Genomic DNA, 18,119 nt, shown 5'->3' with positions numbered 1-18,119 from the left:
GCTGGCATCAGGAAGTAGCCAGAAAATGAGGTGGTGCCTGGGGAACTCATTAGCTGCCCTTAGCAGTGCTGCTGAACTCCAGCATGAGCAGGTGATTCTTGCTGCCGGCTATGGGCTATGGCGGACACCGCCAGAAAGCTACCCATGTCGCAGGAACATAACTAGGATAAGAGGGGCACCCCAGAACCAGGAAGAGGAAACCCCTTCCTCCTCCAGTGTTCTCTCAGTGCCCTCTACTGACGAGGCTTAACATCATCCAGGCTTTCAGAACTACCCGCAAGGTGGACCTCCATTATCACAGAACAGGCAAAAAGGGTTAACTTTGGAGCTGTGAGACAATGTACTGACAACTGCCACAGTCACACGGGAGGAAGAATAGACATGGGAGAATTCAGCACCATTTGTGTTTTCTTCTCCAGGAAAGAAAGAATGGGTTTCTACAAAGATAATATGTCTATATCTTCTGGCATCTCCAGAGAGGTTACTCGGAAACTGCTTATAAAATATCTGTAACTACAATGAATAATTCTCACAAAATGATAAAGTTAAGAATGCTAGTACAGAACATAGTTTTTACATTAAAATTATTTACATGGTTTTGTCTATAGTTTATGAATAAATGTTAGAAAAACTGCATTTAAGCAAATATTACAATTAGGTTTCTTAGACTTCATGAACTATAGCAAAATAGTATTTTGCAGAAACAACAGTCTAATTTTTATAAAGATAATATAGAAACCTCAGAAGCTATCTTAATGTAGTAATACATCTTGAAAGAATTGTTTGGTTTCATCTAGTTTCTTTTGTCCAACAAATATTTATTACCCAATTGTCTTAACATTGATTCCCCAGAAGCGTGCAAGTGATTTGTTAAGGAAGTGATCTCAGTGACGACCAGTATGGGAGAGAGGAAGCAGGACAGGGAGCGGGAGGGAGGCAGGCGGAGGTGTGATCCCAGGTGAAGTCCTGCAGCAGGTAACGTTAGCCTGGTCCCACAGGAAGCTTTGGGTTATGTGGCATGCATCACAGTTGTCCCTTTCTGAGGCAGGGGAGCTAGAGCTTTATCTCCTACACCCAGAGAGGGAGACACATCCTTCCAGCACTCCCAGCTCTCTGTTCATGCGGGCAGAGTGGGCTCCAGTAGGTTAAAAGGAGTCCTCAGATGTGAAACTATCAGAAGTGAAGGCACATCAGTGTCCCAGGCTGGATGTGGACATGTGCATATATAGAATAAATAAGTAAATAAATGCTAAAGAGAGATTTGAGGAGATCTGGGCAGAATGTGACATGATCCTCGTCATCATTTTATCTTTTCTATTTCTTCTTAACTAGCTTTAGCATAAAACTGTTTACCTCGGAATGCTGAGAGGTTTAATATGGACTTTAAAATTCAGTACAAGGAAATGTGTACAAATGAGGTACATAGGATAGGGGGAGTCAATGAAAAATTAGGGACACCGATAAGAAATGGACTGATGATTGTCGATTGTTTATAAGAGGAATTGTTTAGAGAGAGATTTTTAACACAGCGCTGGAAATCGGATGACAGTAGTTGAAAAATTGCAACTGGTTATATAGACTCCTACAGTAAGGATGGCATTTTTCTACCCAATGTCTATCTTTTAATTTTTATAAGAGAACCCCAGTATTGTTAGAAGAAACAAAAGCCTAGGTTTTTAAAAAACTGTTTCAATTTCCTTTGAAGTTAAATGTTGTCTAAATTCTAGCCAAATAGATGTAAGAAGAAGCCGTGGGATGGCGCTCTTGGGAAAGTTTCTTGGGCTGTCTCCACTTACCCATCCATCTCTGGTCCTTGTTCCTCAAACTCAGAGGTGATCCTGGAGGGGATTCAGCCATTTGGGGACCACGAGGTGCCTAGGGCATGTGATGGGTGACTGAGTAGAAGGACAGAAGGAGCCCATGTCCCTGCTGACGTGGTGGCTCTGCCGTAGCAGTCCAGCAGTTTGCAACTTCGATCCAAAAAACAAAGCCCTTGATTTTTTAATTTCGAGTTCTCTGTATTAGTAGCAAAATGGAATTTCTTCGTGATATGATTATTTTCCGAGAACGTTAGCAGTGAAGGAGTGAAAGGGTGTGTAGCAACTAGATGAAGACAGAATCAAGGGTGGGCGTCTTGGTTTGGGGTTTCCCAGAAGCTGACTTTGAAATGTTGATTCAAGTGCAAGTAGTTTATTTGGGAGGGAATCCCAGGAAATACTTCTAGAGAAGTACTGAAGTGAGATAGGAAAGAAGGAAGCATTAAAAAAGAATGTATTTTTAAGCAAGTTACAACTGGAGTTGAATCCTTTGGAGAACTCTTGGTTAAAAATAATAGGCATATGCCTTAGAGTTTATCCTATCTGATGGGTTAGGAGCTGGGATATTTACACACCAATTACCATTAGTCACTGGTGGAAGGCTGCTCCAGAGGTAGGGGGCAGTTCATTAATTCCATGAAACTTTTCAGCTTGCTGAATAAAAGGAGATCAGTCCTGGTGTCCAAAAAATGCCCTCAGACAAAAAGATGCAGATACCAACAGTTCGAAGTCATGCTGGTGTACCCTGAGGTGGAAGGAGTTAAAGATATGTGAATGGCATGTTCACAATGTCTGCTACACGAAGGTGTGTTCTATTTTGTTTTTGAGTATGAGAGACTTGTACATGTTTGTAAGTCAAGGAGAAGGGGCCAATAGAGAGGGAGAGGTTTAAGATTCAGGAAGGAATTGATTCATGTAGCACGGTGTGTCTGAGGAAGGGTGATATCTTGAGCTTTGACAGGAGGATGGAACAGGTGTAGAATAGATGGCCCATGACTAGAGGCGAGAAAGGAGAAAAGGATGGAACTGGATGTGGACAATTCTTTAGGTTTGAGTGTTGAGAAAATGAGGCCTACCTTCGGTGAGGATTTCAAATTATTAATGAGCTGCAACGTTTATCTTTTTTAATGGGTGCAGGAATTGGATATTTGGTAGGTGACTTGAGGCTAGTTCTGAAGGTTTGAAATACCCTGTGATGGGAATGAGAAGGGATGCTGACCAATAACACCGCCACATTGTACGACCCTAGGGGCAACGTACACGCATAATGACTTGCAGCATGACACTCTGCTGATGAATGAGGAGCAAATGGCTTGAAAAGCAATACAGATGCACTAGTTGAAATTGAACATCAAATATTTTTAGTGGCACTAAGATTTATATATGGAGACATTTATATTTCAGCAGGGCTCAGGCTTGGAAAAAAACTTGTTGGATTGACTCACAGCAGGAAATGTTCAAACAGAGCTCACTAAAAAGACAGAGTAGCAAAAGAGTTTAGTATCTTAGAAGAGTAATTGAATTAGTGGTTCGTGGAGTCACGCAGACTGGCAAGAAAGTGGAATTGGGGGGTGTTTCTGAAGTGAAAGAGCAAGGGTGGGGGAACAAAAACTCAGGAAGATGGGAAAAGAGGAGGTTGTAGGCAGAGATTTTTTTTTTTTTAAAAGGAGATGCTAGATATAGTTTATCCCTGAAAACTATGGTCCAGGAAGTGACCACAAGTTTAGGTTGATGGAGCTGGATGCAAGCGAAGATTATGGTCAAAATGGAGAATAAGGACCCTGGGGCTTGCAGGGTTGGGAAATACACAGCATGTGTTAACGTGCCCCTCCCCTCCCCCAGGGCAGGCATTGCCATCCCATCATGGCGCTGAGGGCTTTGTGATCCTTCTCCAGTAGCACTACTAGTGGTTGCGTAGTCATCCCAGTACTTGGGTTTTTCACAGATTTTGACTCTAAGTTGCCCTTTGTAAAGTGTGACTGGACTAGGCATCTGGAGGCTTAAGTTCTTAAGTCTATTCCTGGCTAATTGACCCTGCGTAGGTGACTTGATGGATCTGTACACTTGCAAATTGGGGGTAATTACACCTACTTTGTCTATCCCATTGGGAAGCTGTGAAAAGCCTGCTCTTAGAAAAAGTTGAAGATGCTACGCGAGTATTTATCATTGATATCATTAGCCCTGTAGAAAACTACACAAATAGTGGCATAAAATGAAGCAAATATGGAACTAATTGAAAAAGACTACCCATAGGCTCAAAATCCAAGGATAGATTCTATATTTTATTTTTTAACCTCCATTTCATGAGTATTTTTAAATTCAGACAAAAGCATTTATTCTAGTGACTTTAACAGTTATTAAAGGAAAAGACAAAATCTGTTATTTAAAAAACTGTTTAAAAGAAAATTGATGGTTAGAGGGATTACACAATATTGACCCATCATGCAAGAACTGGATCACTCTGACATTTTCTGTTTTTATTTTTTTCTACAAATTTCCTGTCTGCCACACCCATAAATTCCTGTTCTATTGCTCATGTGCTCATGGTCAAGTGCAAATTAGACCTGTCGAATTTTATGGTTCAGGCCTAATTGCCCATTCCCATGTCATCTTGACTACTCTCTAGTCTATTTTTTTCTGAGGGGAAAGTGAATGTTATTATTCACGTCTCTCCTGCCGGAACTCACACATAGGTGGAACATCTTTCCTGTACACCATGAAAGGATTCAAATACCATGCTGATTTTTCCCTCTATGGTCGAAACAAAAAATTGTTTGTTTTCTATCAAGTTTATTTGGAAAGGATGTTGTTACAGTGAAGATGTTTGAATTATTATAGCTAATCTTTTCCAATGTCCGTGTCTAGAGGCTTAATTGGATCCCCAAAATGAATCAGCAGGCAACAGCTACAGAAAGATGCTTCAGCTTGTTTGTTCTTAGATTAATGCTGCTTTCACTCTCTCTCCCTCTTTCCTGTCTCATCTCTCTCCCTCCCTCTCAAAAATCTAGTAAATAAGCAGGACTTAGTGAATGGCACATTTCTTTACAAAAATAATAACTAAAAGGGTACAGGTGTGATCACAAAACTGACCGTAGCACCTGCTTCTCTTTCCCCCTCTACCTTCATAAAGCATTTACTTGGATAATGTGTGTCATCAGGTAGAAGAGTCTCCATGTTTCTCATTGTATTAGCAATTCCCTGTGACTTCTCAGATAAAATTTAGTGACATCAATCTCTAGTAGCCACTTCTGCTCCTGGAGTATCATTATTCTCACAAAATGTACACCATTATGCTTTTATGAGAGGCTGTTATATGTTGTAAATAGTACAGCTGTGCCCCAGCAGGCCGCAGTGAGGGCACTTCTAGCTGATTGGACAGGAGAATCAGGGAGAAAAACAGCTTTGTGCCCCGAAATACACATAAGCTGGTTGCCGAAGGACAGATGCCAGTCACTTTGGGAAGCTTCGTATTAGGGTGTAAGAAGCACTGGTTTGAAAGCCAGACAGGTGTAGTTTGGTTCTCAGCTCTGCCATTGATGAGCTTGAGCACAGTATTGACCTCTGCACGTTAGCTTCTTGAGCTTTAAAAGGAAGATAATATTCCTGCCTCATGGGGGATGTGGCGTTATAGCCATTTTGGAAACCAGTGTGCATCATCTATTGAAATTAAAACTATGTGCAGTCTTTAAACCGGAAACCCCGCTTCTGGAATCCATCCCATAGAAATAAAAGCATCAGTGCACAAGGACGTGTGCACTCAGGTGTTTGTACAGTATTATTTCTAGTGCCCAGAAAACTATCAGGGGAACATATAAATGATTTGGAACATTTATACCTTGGAATATTGCACAGCCCTCAGAATGAATGGGAGTTTTTTATGGAGATGTTTTCATGAGGTAAGGTTAAGGAAGAAAAATAAAATGCAGAAATGGATGAATAATACATGTCATTTTGGTACATTTTAAAAGCCCAAATGTATGCATGCATGTGTATAAATTAATGTGTATGTGTGTTTATAGTTAATATGAGCTGGAAAAATAACATGGAAATGGAAATATTCATGCACAGATTACCATGGGGGAGGAGAGAGCTATGTGAGGATGTGGTAATGAAAAACAAAGTAGGGAATTAAGAAGAAAAGAGAAAAAACGAGAGAAGAAAGAAACTAAAAAGTGCTTCTAATCTGTTATGGGCTGAATTGTGTCTCCCTCCCAAAATTCATATATTGAAGCCCTAACCTCCAGTACCTAAGAATGTGACTGTATTTGGAGATGGGGCATTCAAGTGGGCACTAAAGTCTAGTGGGTGTATATGGGTGGATCCTAATCCGATATAACTGGTACACTTATAAGAGGAAAGTAGGACGCAGACACACACACAAACGGAAGACCATGTAAACACAGTGGAAGGAGACGATCACCTCTAAGCAAGGAGAGGGACCTCAGAAGAAGTCAGTCCGGCTGACACCTTACCCTCAGACTTCCAGCCTCCATAATTGTAAGGAAATAAATTTCTGTTGTCTGTGGTACTTTGTTATGGCATGCCAAGCCAACTAATACATGATCACTAATACATATTTCTGTGTGATCACTGTTTATATGTATATATGTATGGAACTAAATTAAATATATGAAAGAACTTCTGGCTCACATATCAAGTACTAAGTAGTCAATCAGTAGTAAATAAATAGATAAACTATTATCATTGCTGTTAGTACGATCATTATTATCTTCACCTAGCACTAACTAGCTAGTGTTTTCATGATCTATTTTATTTAGAAATCCTAATTTTGATTTGTATTACAGGAGTTGTTTATAGAGATTTTTCATTTCCGGATTAGGGTATCTGCTTTCTTCTTTTTTAATGTTATAATTTATTTCTAGTTTTACTGCATTTGATCAGAGAATGCTGTTCATATTCTTTCTACTTTGTAGAATTTATTGTGCTTTATTTGTAAACTAGCATATCAGGTTTTCCACATGTGCCCAGGAAGGTATATTTTCAATGATTAGGGGGTGAAGACTAATAAGTCTCCATAAGATCTATATTAACGTTATTTTATAGTGTTTTAAGGTCACTCTTGCTTATGTGTTGTCCGCTGGACACTGTGTTTATTTTGTTATTTATTTTTTATTTTTTATTTTTCTCTAGGTGTTTGGCTTTTGTTTAAAAAATTATTATTTTTTTTTTGGTGTTTAGAAAGGGTTCGTATTTTTGTTCTAATATTATTCTATATATTAATACCTTTTATATTTTCAGATTTTCCCTTTTCCGTGCTTAGGGTCATACTGTTTCCTTTGCATCTTTCGTGACATCCTTTGTGTCTCACGTGTTACCTATGTGACAATCCATGCGCTTATTCTACTTTCTCCTTTCTCCCTCCCTTCTCCCATTTTTTTTTGGTTGTGCTGCTTCAACTTTATCAGAACATAAAACATTCACAAACTCTCACTGTTACCACCACTTTATTTTTGTCTTAGAACCACAAATATGTATGTAATATATGTATATTTATGTATGCGTATAATGTATTAAAAATTTAGACAACATTTTTTCAGTTATCTCTTGGTCATCTCCTAATAGAGTTTTTCAAGAACTTTTGAGTATAATATTCCTTAAGTGCCTACAGGTTTAATTTTTTTTTAAAATAAATTTGATTCTACAAGTTTAACTGGATTTTAAAAAAAACTGGTTCACACTTTCTTTGAATTTCAAAAAAAATATTGATTTTTTTTTGGCTTTGTTGCTGTTCAGAAGTCTGATGGAAACCCAGTTTTTTACCTTTTGCAAATGACTTGGTTATTTTATCAAGAGGTTCACGTTATTTTTCCTTTATCTCTTAAAGTCTAAAACTTTTTTTAGGTTATGGCTTGCAGTTGACAGTCTTGGGCACATAGTGAGCCTTTCAATATGTAGACTCCAGAATTTTTTTTCCCTCTGGGGTATTTTTTTGGATGATATGTTTAAAAAACTTTTTAAAAAATTTTTTTCAACTAACAGTTGACATTCAATATTATATTAGTTTCAGGTGTATAGCACAGTGGTTATAAATTTATATAACTTACAAAGTGATCCCTCTGATAAGTCTAGTACCCACTCAGTACCATACATAGTTACTACAGTGTTATTAATTATATTCCCTAGGCTGTACTTTATATCCCTATGGCTATTTTGTTACTGCCAATGTGTACTTATTAATTCCTCCACCTTTTTTTTTTTTTTCACCCAGCCTCTCAATCTCCCTCCCATCTGGCAACTATCAGTTTATTCTCAGTATCTGTGAGTCTCTTTCTGTTTTGTTTGTTCATTTATTTTCTTTTTTGGATCCACATATAAATGAAATCATATGGTATTTATCTTTCTCTGTCTGACTTATTTCACTTAGCCTAATACCCTTTAGATCCACCCATGTAGTTGCAAATGATAAGATTTAATTCTTATTTATGGCTGAGTAATATTCCACTGCATATGTATAACACATTTTGTTTATCTGATCATCCGTTGATGGACACTTAGTTTGTTTCCATATTTTGACTATTGTCAATAGAACTGCAGTGAACATAGGAATGTATATATCTTTTCAAATTAGTGTTTTGGATTTATTTGGGTAAATACCCAGAAATGGAATTGCTGGGTCATGAGATAGTTCTACTTTTAATTTTTTGAGGAATCTCCATACTGTTTTCTTGGATTATACTTTTAAACACAGTTGACCCTTGCATAATGCAGGGGTTAGGGATTCCTCCCCATCTCCCCTACCCCTGGACTCCCCACCCCTCACACCTCACCTCTTACACTCTCTTATCCCCCCACACAGTTGGAGATAATAGTCAGCACTTAGTCACAGTACTAAAATATTGTTGAGACATGAAGTTAAGGCAGTACTTATAAGTAGTTGGGTTTGTTGATAAGGTCATTGGTGACTTTGGGAAAAATAATGTTCTGTGAGGTGCAAGGTACCCGAAGAGTGATCGATAAGTGGTGAGGAAACAAAAACAGTGAATGTGGACAAGTTTACCAGTAAAACAAGCGAGAAAAGATGGTAGCTTGAAAAGGGTTTCTTTAAAACGTGGTAGAGCCACTGCTGCCCCATCACTTGCCACATGCGTGCAGAGGGTGATGCACTCTGAGCTGCAGAGGAAGAATAGTGCCAGGCTCCACAACCCAAGTTCCCCTTCACACAGCTCAGTCAGTCCATACACACATGCATGACACTGTGTCCAGCAAAGGCCTACATGTGCCAAAGATGTGTCCTGGGAGCGGGGGGTGTTCTGGTCTGTCTTTCTATCTTTCTTAGTATAGGCCCATCTCTCTCTCCATCACTCCCTGCGAATCCAGATAACTCAAGCACAATGGAAGCCTCTGCTTCTAAGTGTCCCAAATCCTATTTCAAGGCCTCCTTCCATTACTTATCTTTGAAGTAGGGACATCGCCAGAAAGAATCATGGTGGGTTAGAGATTCCTAAATGAGAAATTAAATATTCTTCCAAATTAGAAAAGGGCACATTAGCTTAATAATTGTGAAATCAATCATTACGTGTAAGATTTTTTTTTAAAAAAAGTACTTTTACATTCTAATGTGAAGGAGCCAATAGAATGAGAAAGTTTGAAGAAATGGACTAGATTGGGACTAGTCAATAGCAAGATTTATGAAAAGGTAGAAATGCTGTAACCCAGAATACAAGTGGAGGGATTACCCAGAGCTAGGACCAATGTTTTTTATACTGTAACTGGAGGGAAGAGAGAAAAAAGTGGAAAAGTTTCAGGCAAATTTGGAGGCTGATGGGGAAAGTGAGGAACCTGTCTGATGACTTCTTTTTTTCTGTGAATGTGAGGTCACCCATTCTCTCAGTAAGTGCTTACAGCAAGCCTCCTCTATGCCCATATCCTGCCAGGACTTGTGAGCAGTGGTGAATGAAAAACCTAAATGAGCCTGGCCCATGAGAGCTTAGATGCTGGTGAAGAAATAGCCCTCAATCAGGTGATCGCATCCCCAAAGGTACAAATACACCAGCACTGTGATTGGCAGGAGATGCATTGATCTGCATATTTTTCGATTTTATGTGATTTCAGACTCAGCAATGACAGAGAAGCACAGAGAAAAGCCAAGGGAAAGTGCTAACAGAAGATTTTGGGTGCTTGGGGATGGGCAAAAAGTTTCATAGCTCAGGGAACATGAGAGGGTTCCTCCTGGTACGGGACCCTGCCCAGCTGGAGCTGAGCCTGAGCCTGCTCTGATAATAGGTTGTGGGGCGTGTCTGAACTACTAGGTGAGAGCTCATCTCACTACCTTTCCCATATCCCTTCACTGCTACCACTGTCTTTTCCACATGGACCTGGCTCTGATTGCTAATTACTGTGGGGACAGACTCTAACTGATAGAAAATCTGATTCTAGTAACCTAATTTGTATTTATAAGGTACTTAATGATAACAGCAAAAAGTTAAATGGAACTCCAAACTCTCTAAGGGATGAGCTTACTGGTTTTCTAGAAATTTAAGGTTCTGTAGGTGAATGGCTGCTCCTGCCTCTTTGTCTGTCTTAATCTGTTTGGGGGCGGGGTGGGGGGCAGGGGGCGGGGAGTGATCAAGAGTTGAAATACCTGGATTAATTTTGGTCCTGACTGGAATTAACTTTGTGACTTTGTCGCTTTCCTAATCCTCAGTTTCCCCCTCATTGAATTAGATGAACTCTCTCAGTCGGGTGATTCCACCTACTAATTTAAGAGGAATTTACAAAATGCACAACTTGATTTTTTAAAGATCCTGAATATTAAGCACCTTCTATATGTTACAATAATTAGGTAGGTTGACTAAGTGTTGATTTAATTACTAAGCTGTTTCTCAGCCACAATTTTCAGAATTCTCCATCTTCCCTTTGGGTTTCTCTACCCTTGACATATTTACTTTCTTACCTTAGCAAATTATTTGCTCTTGCCTCCCTCGCATTTCTTCCTCTTCATTAAATACGATGCCTGTTCTTGTCCTGCTTTGATTAACGATTTTGCAGGGCGCAAGCACAGCTGACTTTTCTGGAGCAGAGAATGAGATCCAGGCATCCCTTGGAGACACATCTCAGTGAACAGCTACATTTCAGCTGCCCCGAAGCCACATGTGGCCTGTGGCCACCATAGCCGACCGCGCAGCTCTGCCCCTTCACTAGCAAGTTTATTCTCTCCTTTCATGTAGACGTTGTCCTTTACTTTCCGTTATGTAGAAACTCTCCCTTATACTTGAAAACCCAAATATGTGCGCTCCATAGTTCAGGGTGTATATGTGTGTGTGTGGGGGCGGGGGGGGGGGAGGCGGGGCGGGGTCGGAGTCCTGTGCCCCAAGGCAGTAAGGGAGGCACATGAACTGAGGCTTTTTTTTTTCCTTTTTTAAAAAATTTTTTTGTTGTTGAGGTACAATTGACATAACATATATTCATTTCAGGTATACAACATAATGATACAATATCTGTATATATTGCCAAGTGAACACCCCAATAGTCGATTCAGCATCTGTCACTATACGCAGTTATAAACATTTTTTTTTTCTTAGGTTGAGATCCACTTTCCCAGACACCCTCAAATACGCAGTGCAAGGTATTAGCTAAGTCAGCGTGCTGTGTATCATATCCTCATGACTTACTCATTTTATAACTGGAGATTTGTACCTGACTCTTTCACCCATTTTGCCCACACCCAGCTGCCTGCCTCAGACAACTACCAGCCTGTTCTCTGTATATGTGAACCTCGGAGATTTTTTGTTCGTTTTATTTTTTATTGTTTTAGAGTCCACATATAAGTGAGATTATATGATATTTATCTTTTCCTGGGTGACTTATTTCACTCTGCCTAATATCCTCAGGGTGCATCCATGTTGTTGTAAATGGCAAAATTTCATTCTTTTTATGGCTGAATAATATTCCATTGTATTATCATATTTTCCTTATCCATTCATCCATTGATGGACCTTTTTTTTTTCTCATTGCTTCAAGGTAATGGTAGATAAAAGTTTATACAGATTAATATTATTATTGTAAAAAAATTTACTGTTAACATTAAATATTGTAACACATTACTTAATTTACCCCTTACAAGTGACTGAGCATTGCTTATCAGATAATGATGGAATCAAATCTAATAACCTACCCCAAGGGACAAGATTCTGAAAAATGTGAAAGGCCTAGTCTTAAAAGCAAGATATAGGTGGTAATGAGTATTACAAAGTGGACAGGTTTACCAGTCAGGGTCTTGGCAAGAAGCCAATGCTACATTTACACTAGAGCAACTGAGAGTTTAATAAAGGGATTGTTGTCATGGTGCCAGCAGACATAGGGAAACCAGTGAAGGATGCTGTAGTATCCTTGGGCTGGCAACAGTGGGGATCCTTTGTCAGCCTTTCTGAACTGCCTGAGGCGAGAACGCAGGAGAGTAGGTACTGGAACTCAGAGAGAAAAGCTGTTGGGAGAGGGCCGTGTGGCAGGAGCCACGTGGTCATTGGTGGGGAGACACAAACAGCCTGCAGTAAACCAGCGAGGAGGGAACATAGGAGACTCATATGTGCCGCTCTCTCTTTGATCTCCCACTAAAGCCCCTCGTTGGCTGAACCCACTGGACACCACAGGAGAGAGAAGCCCAATGAGACAGTCCTCACAGGTCCGCCTCGCTGGGGCATCGAGCAGAGTAGTGAAGTGTGGAGACGGGGAGATAAGTGGAAGATACCCAGCGCAGTCACACAGGTCAAACCTTGGTGACAAAGCAGTGTCGCCCGGGCTGGTGCACACCTCGTCCACCAGGCCCTTCTCCCCTGGGTCAGGTGTTCAGGCCCCGGCTCCCTTCACATGATTGATGCCACATGACTATTCTTACTAGGAGTTTTTCAAGGGCATGATCTTGTCTTGGACCTTTTATTTACTTCCTCTTAAACACATCCAAAATAGCTGGAGGTTTTCTAAGGACCTTTATTATTTGTGCCCACAAGAGAAGAGAGACAGAATAAACAAAAGGGAAAATCTCAAAGCTTCAAACTTATACTACAGCGTTTAACAGTGAAAGTGTTTCAAGGTCTGTAACGTATTACACATTTGGCCTCTTTACATCTTTTCCTCAGTGATTGAGTCTTGGTTCTCCTCAGATCTTGAATTCCCCAGGGTGGGGTGGGGTGGGGGGCAGCAGTTTCGGGAAGGAAGATGCTGGGTCTCTTCGATTTCCTTTGCTTTCCAGAAATTTTAGTAGTACCTACTATCTTTGCATGGCTTATAGCAAGGGTCACAAAGGCAAATGCATATGAGGGCCTGATAGGCATTTTAATAAACTGGGCCGGGTGGAGTCTGTGACACTTACTTATTATGTGCCAGGCACTAAGTGTTTTATATATATTAGCTCCTTCGCTCATCACAATTATATAAGCAAGGCATAATTATTACCACTATTTTCAGATGAAGAAATTTAGACCCAGAGCTATTAAGTCAGAGAATACATTTCCTGTATAAAGGGAGTACTTGGCACCTCATTGTAATCATGCAGGAATGTGGGTCATGACCCCGTATTTTTTTAAGAAGTTGAGATCTGAATTTAATGTGAAAACTCTCAATTAAGAAAAAAAACTGGCAACTATTTAGAAATTTTAAAAACACTATTCAGGCCAAAGAAAATACCTCTGTGGGCCAATTCTGCCTTCAGATAGCCCATTTGTAACCTCAGGTCAATGATTATGGAAGTCTTTTAAACAGCAAAGCTAAAATATTTTAAATACATAACACGGAGAGCCCTGATAAGTAATTACGAATCTGCTCTGGGTCTGGGGAGAACAGAAGTTGACCCTCCAGGCCACTTTTTTTCTTTAGCAGAAGGACCTGGGACACCCCCATGCCACCCAGGAATAACTTAAAAGCCAGCTCTCACATTAAGTTAACTAAAAATTGCCCAGAAGAAAACTGAGCAAGTGAGCTTCATTTGCATTGCATACAGGAGACCTGACACCTGGCTTCTCCTTTTCAATTATCCTTCTTTACAGAGAATTGCCAGGAGGAATCTGATTTCACCTCTAGTCATTTTTCTATTACCTTTATTTAGGAAAGTAAATAACCATCCCTTGTGCTGAGTAGTCAAGTTAAAATTTTAGAACCACTACCCAATTGGAAGAAAATGTTTGGTTTGCTGAGTCCATTTACATTTCTTACATTTCTTGTTTTTTTGTTTTTTTGTTTTTTTGTTTTTATAATGTCAGGTTTGAAACCAGCATGCACAGTAATGACTGTGCTATAAATACACTAAAAAATTGCTTCATAACCATGAAAGTTAGTTCCTACAAATACGCATGTATCTCTTTACAATCCTCTTGCCCCACCCCCACCCCACCACCCCCGGCCCCAAGAAAATACCAGTAGCAATTAAGGCAGACAAATGACTAACTTGGGTGAAAGTACCTTGACAGTCAAGGGTTTTTAAAAGCAAAAGTTGTTTAAAAATATTCGCAATTAGCTCTAATTGGCAGCCTTTATTTCTCCTCATTGCTTACTCTTATGAGGGCCTCAAGAGACCTCATAGCCATCTTGACCCTCCCATGCGTGGGCAGAGCTGGGAACAAGGCACAGAAAGCTTGGTGGGCTTAATCCTACAGAATGATGATTCTGGAAGTGTTTTCCTTGTGCCCATTTGCACCAGAATTACCTGGGAAGAAGAGGTGGTTGTCCAAAATGCAGTCTTTTGGTCTTCACCTCAGACCAACTCTATCAGAATCTCCAGTTTTAGCCATGGAATTTGGTATTTTAACAAAGAGGTGATTCATGGGTAAGCTGTAAACAGAACTATTATGACAGAACGTGTGGAATAAAAACAATAAATGTGTTTATTTCTTGTGCACTTCCTGTGTGCTGTGTGTTGTTAAGTGCTTTCCAGATGCCGGCTCACTCACTCCCGAGAACCCCTGTCATGTGGCTCCATCAATCATTTGTGAAATCTCTGTCCTAATATCTCATTCTCATTCTCTTTGAAACGCCAGTACTTTATTTTTAAGCATCTTTTGCATAAGTTTACTTGAGGTCCCACGGTTATTTTAGATTTATTCTAAACTACTCATTATTTATGTATCCTCCTTAAAAATGCTTTTAGCTCTTTATTTTTTATTTTTGTTGACAGTTTTATCATCTACCCTGTCTTCCAAGTCAGAAAGCTGAGTCATCCTCGACTCCTTCTATCTCACCCCCATGTTTAATGCATGTCTTGAACTTTCTAGAAAATGACTCCCTACCGCATTACGAAGTTCAAGTTTATACAGAACCTCAGAACTGGCCTGCCTTCAGTTCTTCTTGCCTAGTCTATCTTTAATGTGTTACCAGATTTGACTTCCTTAGAAACAAAGTCGATAATGTCATACCTCTGTTGAGTCAATATCCAACCCGTAAGCTCAAGTCCGAACACCTCGACTTGAAGACACTCCTTCGCCCCAGCCTCCTCCTCAGATCCCACCACTCCTTCACTCCCCCTCTGTTCTCGCCACCTGAAACTGCTGCTCCTTTCAGCGAGCCTCTAGGCTTCTGGATTTGCACGAGCCAGTTCCTCTGGCTAATGACTTTTTTCCTTCATTTGGTAAACTCTGCCTCATTTTCTCAGCCCAGCTGAATGCCGTCTCTTCTGAGAAGTCCAATTTCTTCAAGCAGAGGCTAAGTTACTTATGCTTTGGCTGCTCCAGCAGTTAATTCTCTCCTCTGAAACAGCACTTACCCAATGTGTCCTAATAACCTTTTTACACATCTGTCTCCATCCCTCAGTTGAGAGCATTGCAGAGCAAAGACCACTGATTTGCCTGATCTGTCTTTGTAGCCTCAGAGCCTGCACGCAGCAGATACTAAGTGTTTCTCTAACAGATGGCAATTGCTCCCTGGCAGTCAGCATGCAATCACTATCACAGTTACTTTTTTTCCTAAGGCCTATTATGTTTGGCTGGAGCACTCACTTGCCAGGTTGGTTAGGCATTGTCTAGCAGGGGATTCTTAAGTTTTATAAGACCAAGTAATTGGTGATGAGAGAGGGCCCTGCATGCCAGCTAGTGAGGGTCATCACTGCCCTGGCAGACTAGGATCATTGTCAGTCAGCTTCCAGTGGAACAGTCAGAAAGATCAGGCATAGGCATCTGTACCCATCTACAGAACCGTCTACACTGCCAGCCCTTTCTGAAGCCTGCCTATCTCCGTGGCCCAGAACCTGGGCCAGGATCTAGTTACTGCGATCATTTGAACCTCTGACATGCCCTCCTCCAAGCTCGGGGAGTCTCTGGTCCCATCTTTTTCTACCCTCAAAGGTCAAATTCTCTGTTCTCTTCATTTCTTCAACTATCCAGGTGAGTTGCTTTGCAGACACAGGCCAGGCACTGCCAACCACATGTCTACACGCGCCAGGAAGTGGCTGCATCAGGGGACAGAAGAAGAGGGCTAAGGATAGTAGCTGCTTTCCAGTTTCAGCTGATTAACACAGTGAGGGAAGACATGCCACTCTGGCCAAAAGGTTCTAATTTTTCAAGAGATGCTAGGAATGGGATTTTTATGAAAAATAGTTTGATCTGTGGTCATGCCACCCGGAACGAGCCCAATCTTGTCTGATCTTGGAAGCTAAGCAGGGTTGGGCCTGGATAGTATTTGGATGGGAGACCACCTTGGAAGACCAGGTGCTGTAGGCATAAAAGAAAAGAAAAGCAGTTTGGTAGTTGATTTTTTTAAAAAATCAGTGTGGGACCCAAATAAAATGTGTTCATAGGCCAGATTTTGCTGGCGGCTAACAGTTTGTGTCCTCCAACCTAGACCTTTCTGTCCGAAGAATTTTAGGGTCGTTTCTGTGCTGGCCCACCCCCTCCCCAGCAAGTTCTCACCTGTCCCAGGAAACACAAAAGAACAACTTACTCTTACTGGAGGATGGAGAGCCTAGTTCTGGCTGTTTTTTCTTTTTAGCAATGGTGAGAGTGCTGTCAAGTTTTCCATGGTAGGCTATAGGAGCAAACACATTTTTAAAAAATCTGGTTAATTTCTTAATAAGTTGGTTTGTGATGACTTGATCATTATGGCAGAGAGGTTTAAGATAGCCCAAGATCATACCATTCCTTCTATGAACTGCTCTGTATTTTAACAATGACCTTTTGTTAAAGCTATCTGTGGGGAAGAACCAATTTTCTAATCTGTCATAAATTAATTATAAAATATGACAAATTACTAAAAAAATGAAATAAAAAGGCATACACAATGCAAGCCCCAATTATATTTTATATTATTAGATACAACAGACATAAAATTCATCTGTCAAATTGCTACAAAGCAGTGGTTCTCAACCAGGAACATTTTGTCTCATGGGGACATCTATAAGTGTCTGGAGACATTTTTGGTTGTCACAACTGGGAGGAGGATGCCACCGGCATCTAGGGGGCTGCTAAACATCCTGCAATGCACAGAACAGCTCCTGCAACAGTCACCAAGTCCACGATGTCAGTAGTGCTGAGGTTGTTTCTATTATAGTTTCTAAGTGATTCCCTCATTTTCTGTCTTTACCTTTTTGTGGACCAGTTATGAGCACTTCTGAGGCTAGTACTGATCTGCTGATCACACTCCAAGAGGTAACATTCCATAAATATTGTCACCACCTTTCTAATCAAACCCAAAGCACGAGCCAATGGCAGGTTTTCCAGAAAACTTAGCCTATTATCCAGGGGTTCTAATAGCAGGTGGGAGCCACACTGCTTATAACATAGACATATATTTCTTTCAGTGTCATAAATAATCATAATGTAAGTCCTGTAGTGTACAAATATGAATGCCTAGGTATATCTCTAAACAAAACAGAAGAAGAAATACACATCCCCAGATCACATATTATCTCACTGACATACACAGCACCCTTTTTTGTTCTTCCTGGCTAATGGTTTTTTAATCAATTTAGCAGGATTTCCCAAATTAATAATTAGTTTCTCACCACTAATCAATAGCGCTTGTTAAAAATATAGATTTCAGGTTCCCACCACAGACCTAGGAATTGGAGAGAAGGTGCCAGGAATCTATAATTTTAGTTAAGTGCCCTATGTGAGTCTAATGATTAGAGAGTTCCGGAAAACACTAAGAGATGAGAGCCTGTTAGACGCTCTTCCACCATTTCCAGATCTAGTCACAGCACGAGTCCTGTTGATGCATTCATTTAACAGTTCCTTATTCAGTGCCTGGTTGGTGCCTGACATCTGGGTTTTGGCTTCGGCAGTGGAAATGCAGCCAGGGGCCCGTGCGCAGCTTTTGCACACTTCCCATTTACTGCCTCCTGCATGTCCCTCCTCACAGTTC

General features: G+C 40.5%; 1 protein-coding gene and 1 pseudogene across 1 annotated transcript in view; both read left to right on the top strand.

Moving 5' to 3' along the window:
- GADL1 (glutamate decarboxylase like 1) overlaps positions 1-18,119 on the top strand; it is a 226,625-nt gene that overhangs the window by 58,061 nt on the left and 150,445 nt on the right. The window lies entirely within an intron of this gene.
- On the top strand, positions 16,362-16,480 carry LOC118602552 (annotated as a pseudogene).

Source organism: Rousettus aegyptiacus, unplaced genomic scaffold (genome assembly GCF_014176215.1).
Source record: "Rousettus aegyptiacus isolate mRouAeg1 unplaced genomic scaffold, mRouAeg1.p scaffold_m13_p_4, whole genome shotgun sequence".
NCBI lineage: Eukaryota > Metazoa > Chordata > Mammalia > Chiroptera > Pteropodidae > Rousettus > Rousettus aegyptiacus.
This window is presented reverse-complemented; position numbering and strand designations above follow the sequence as displayed.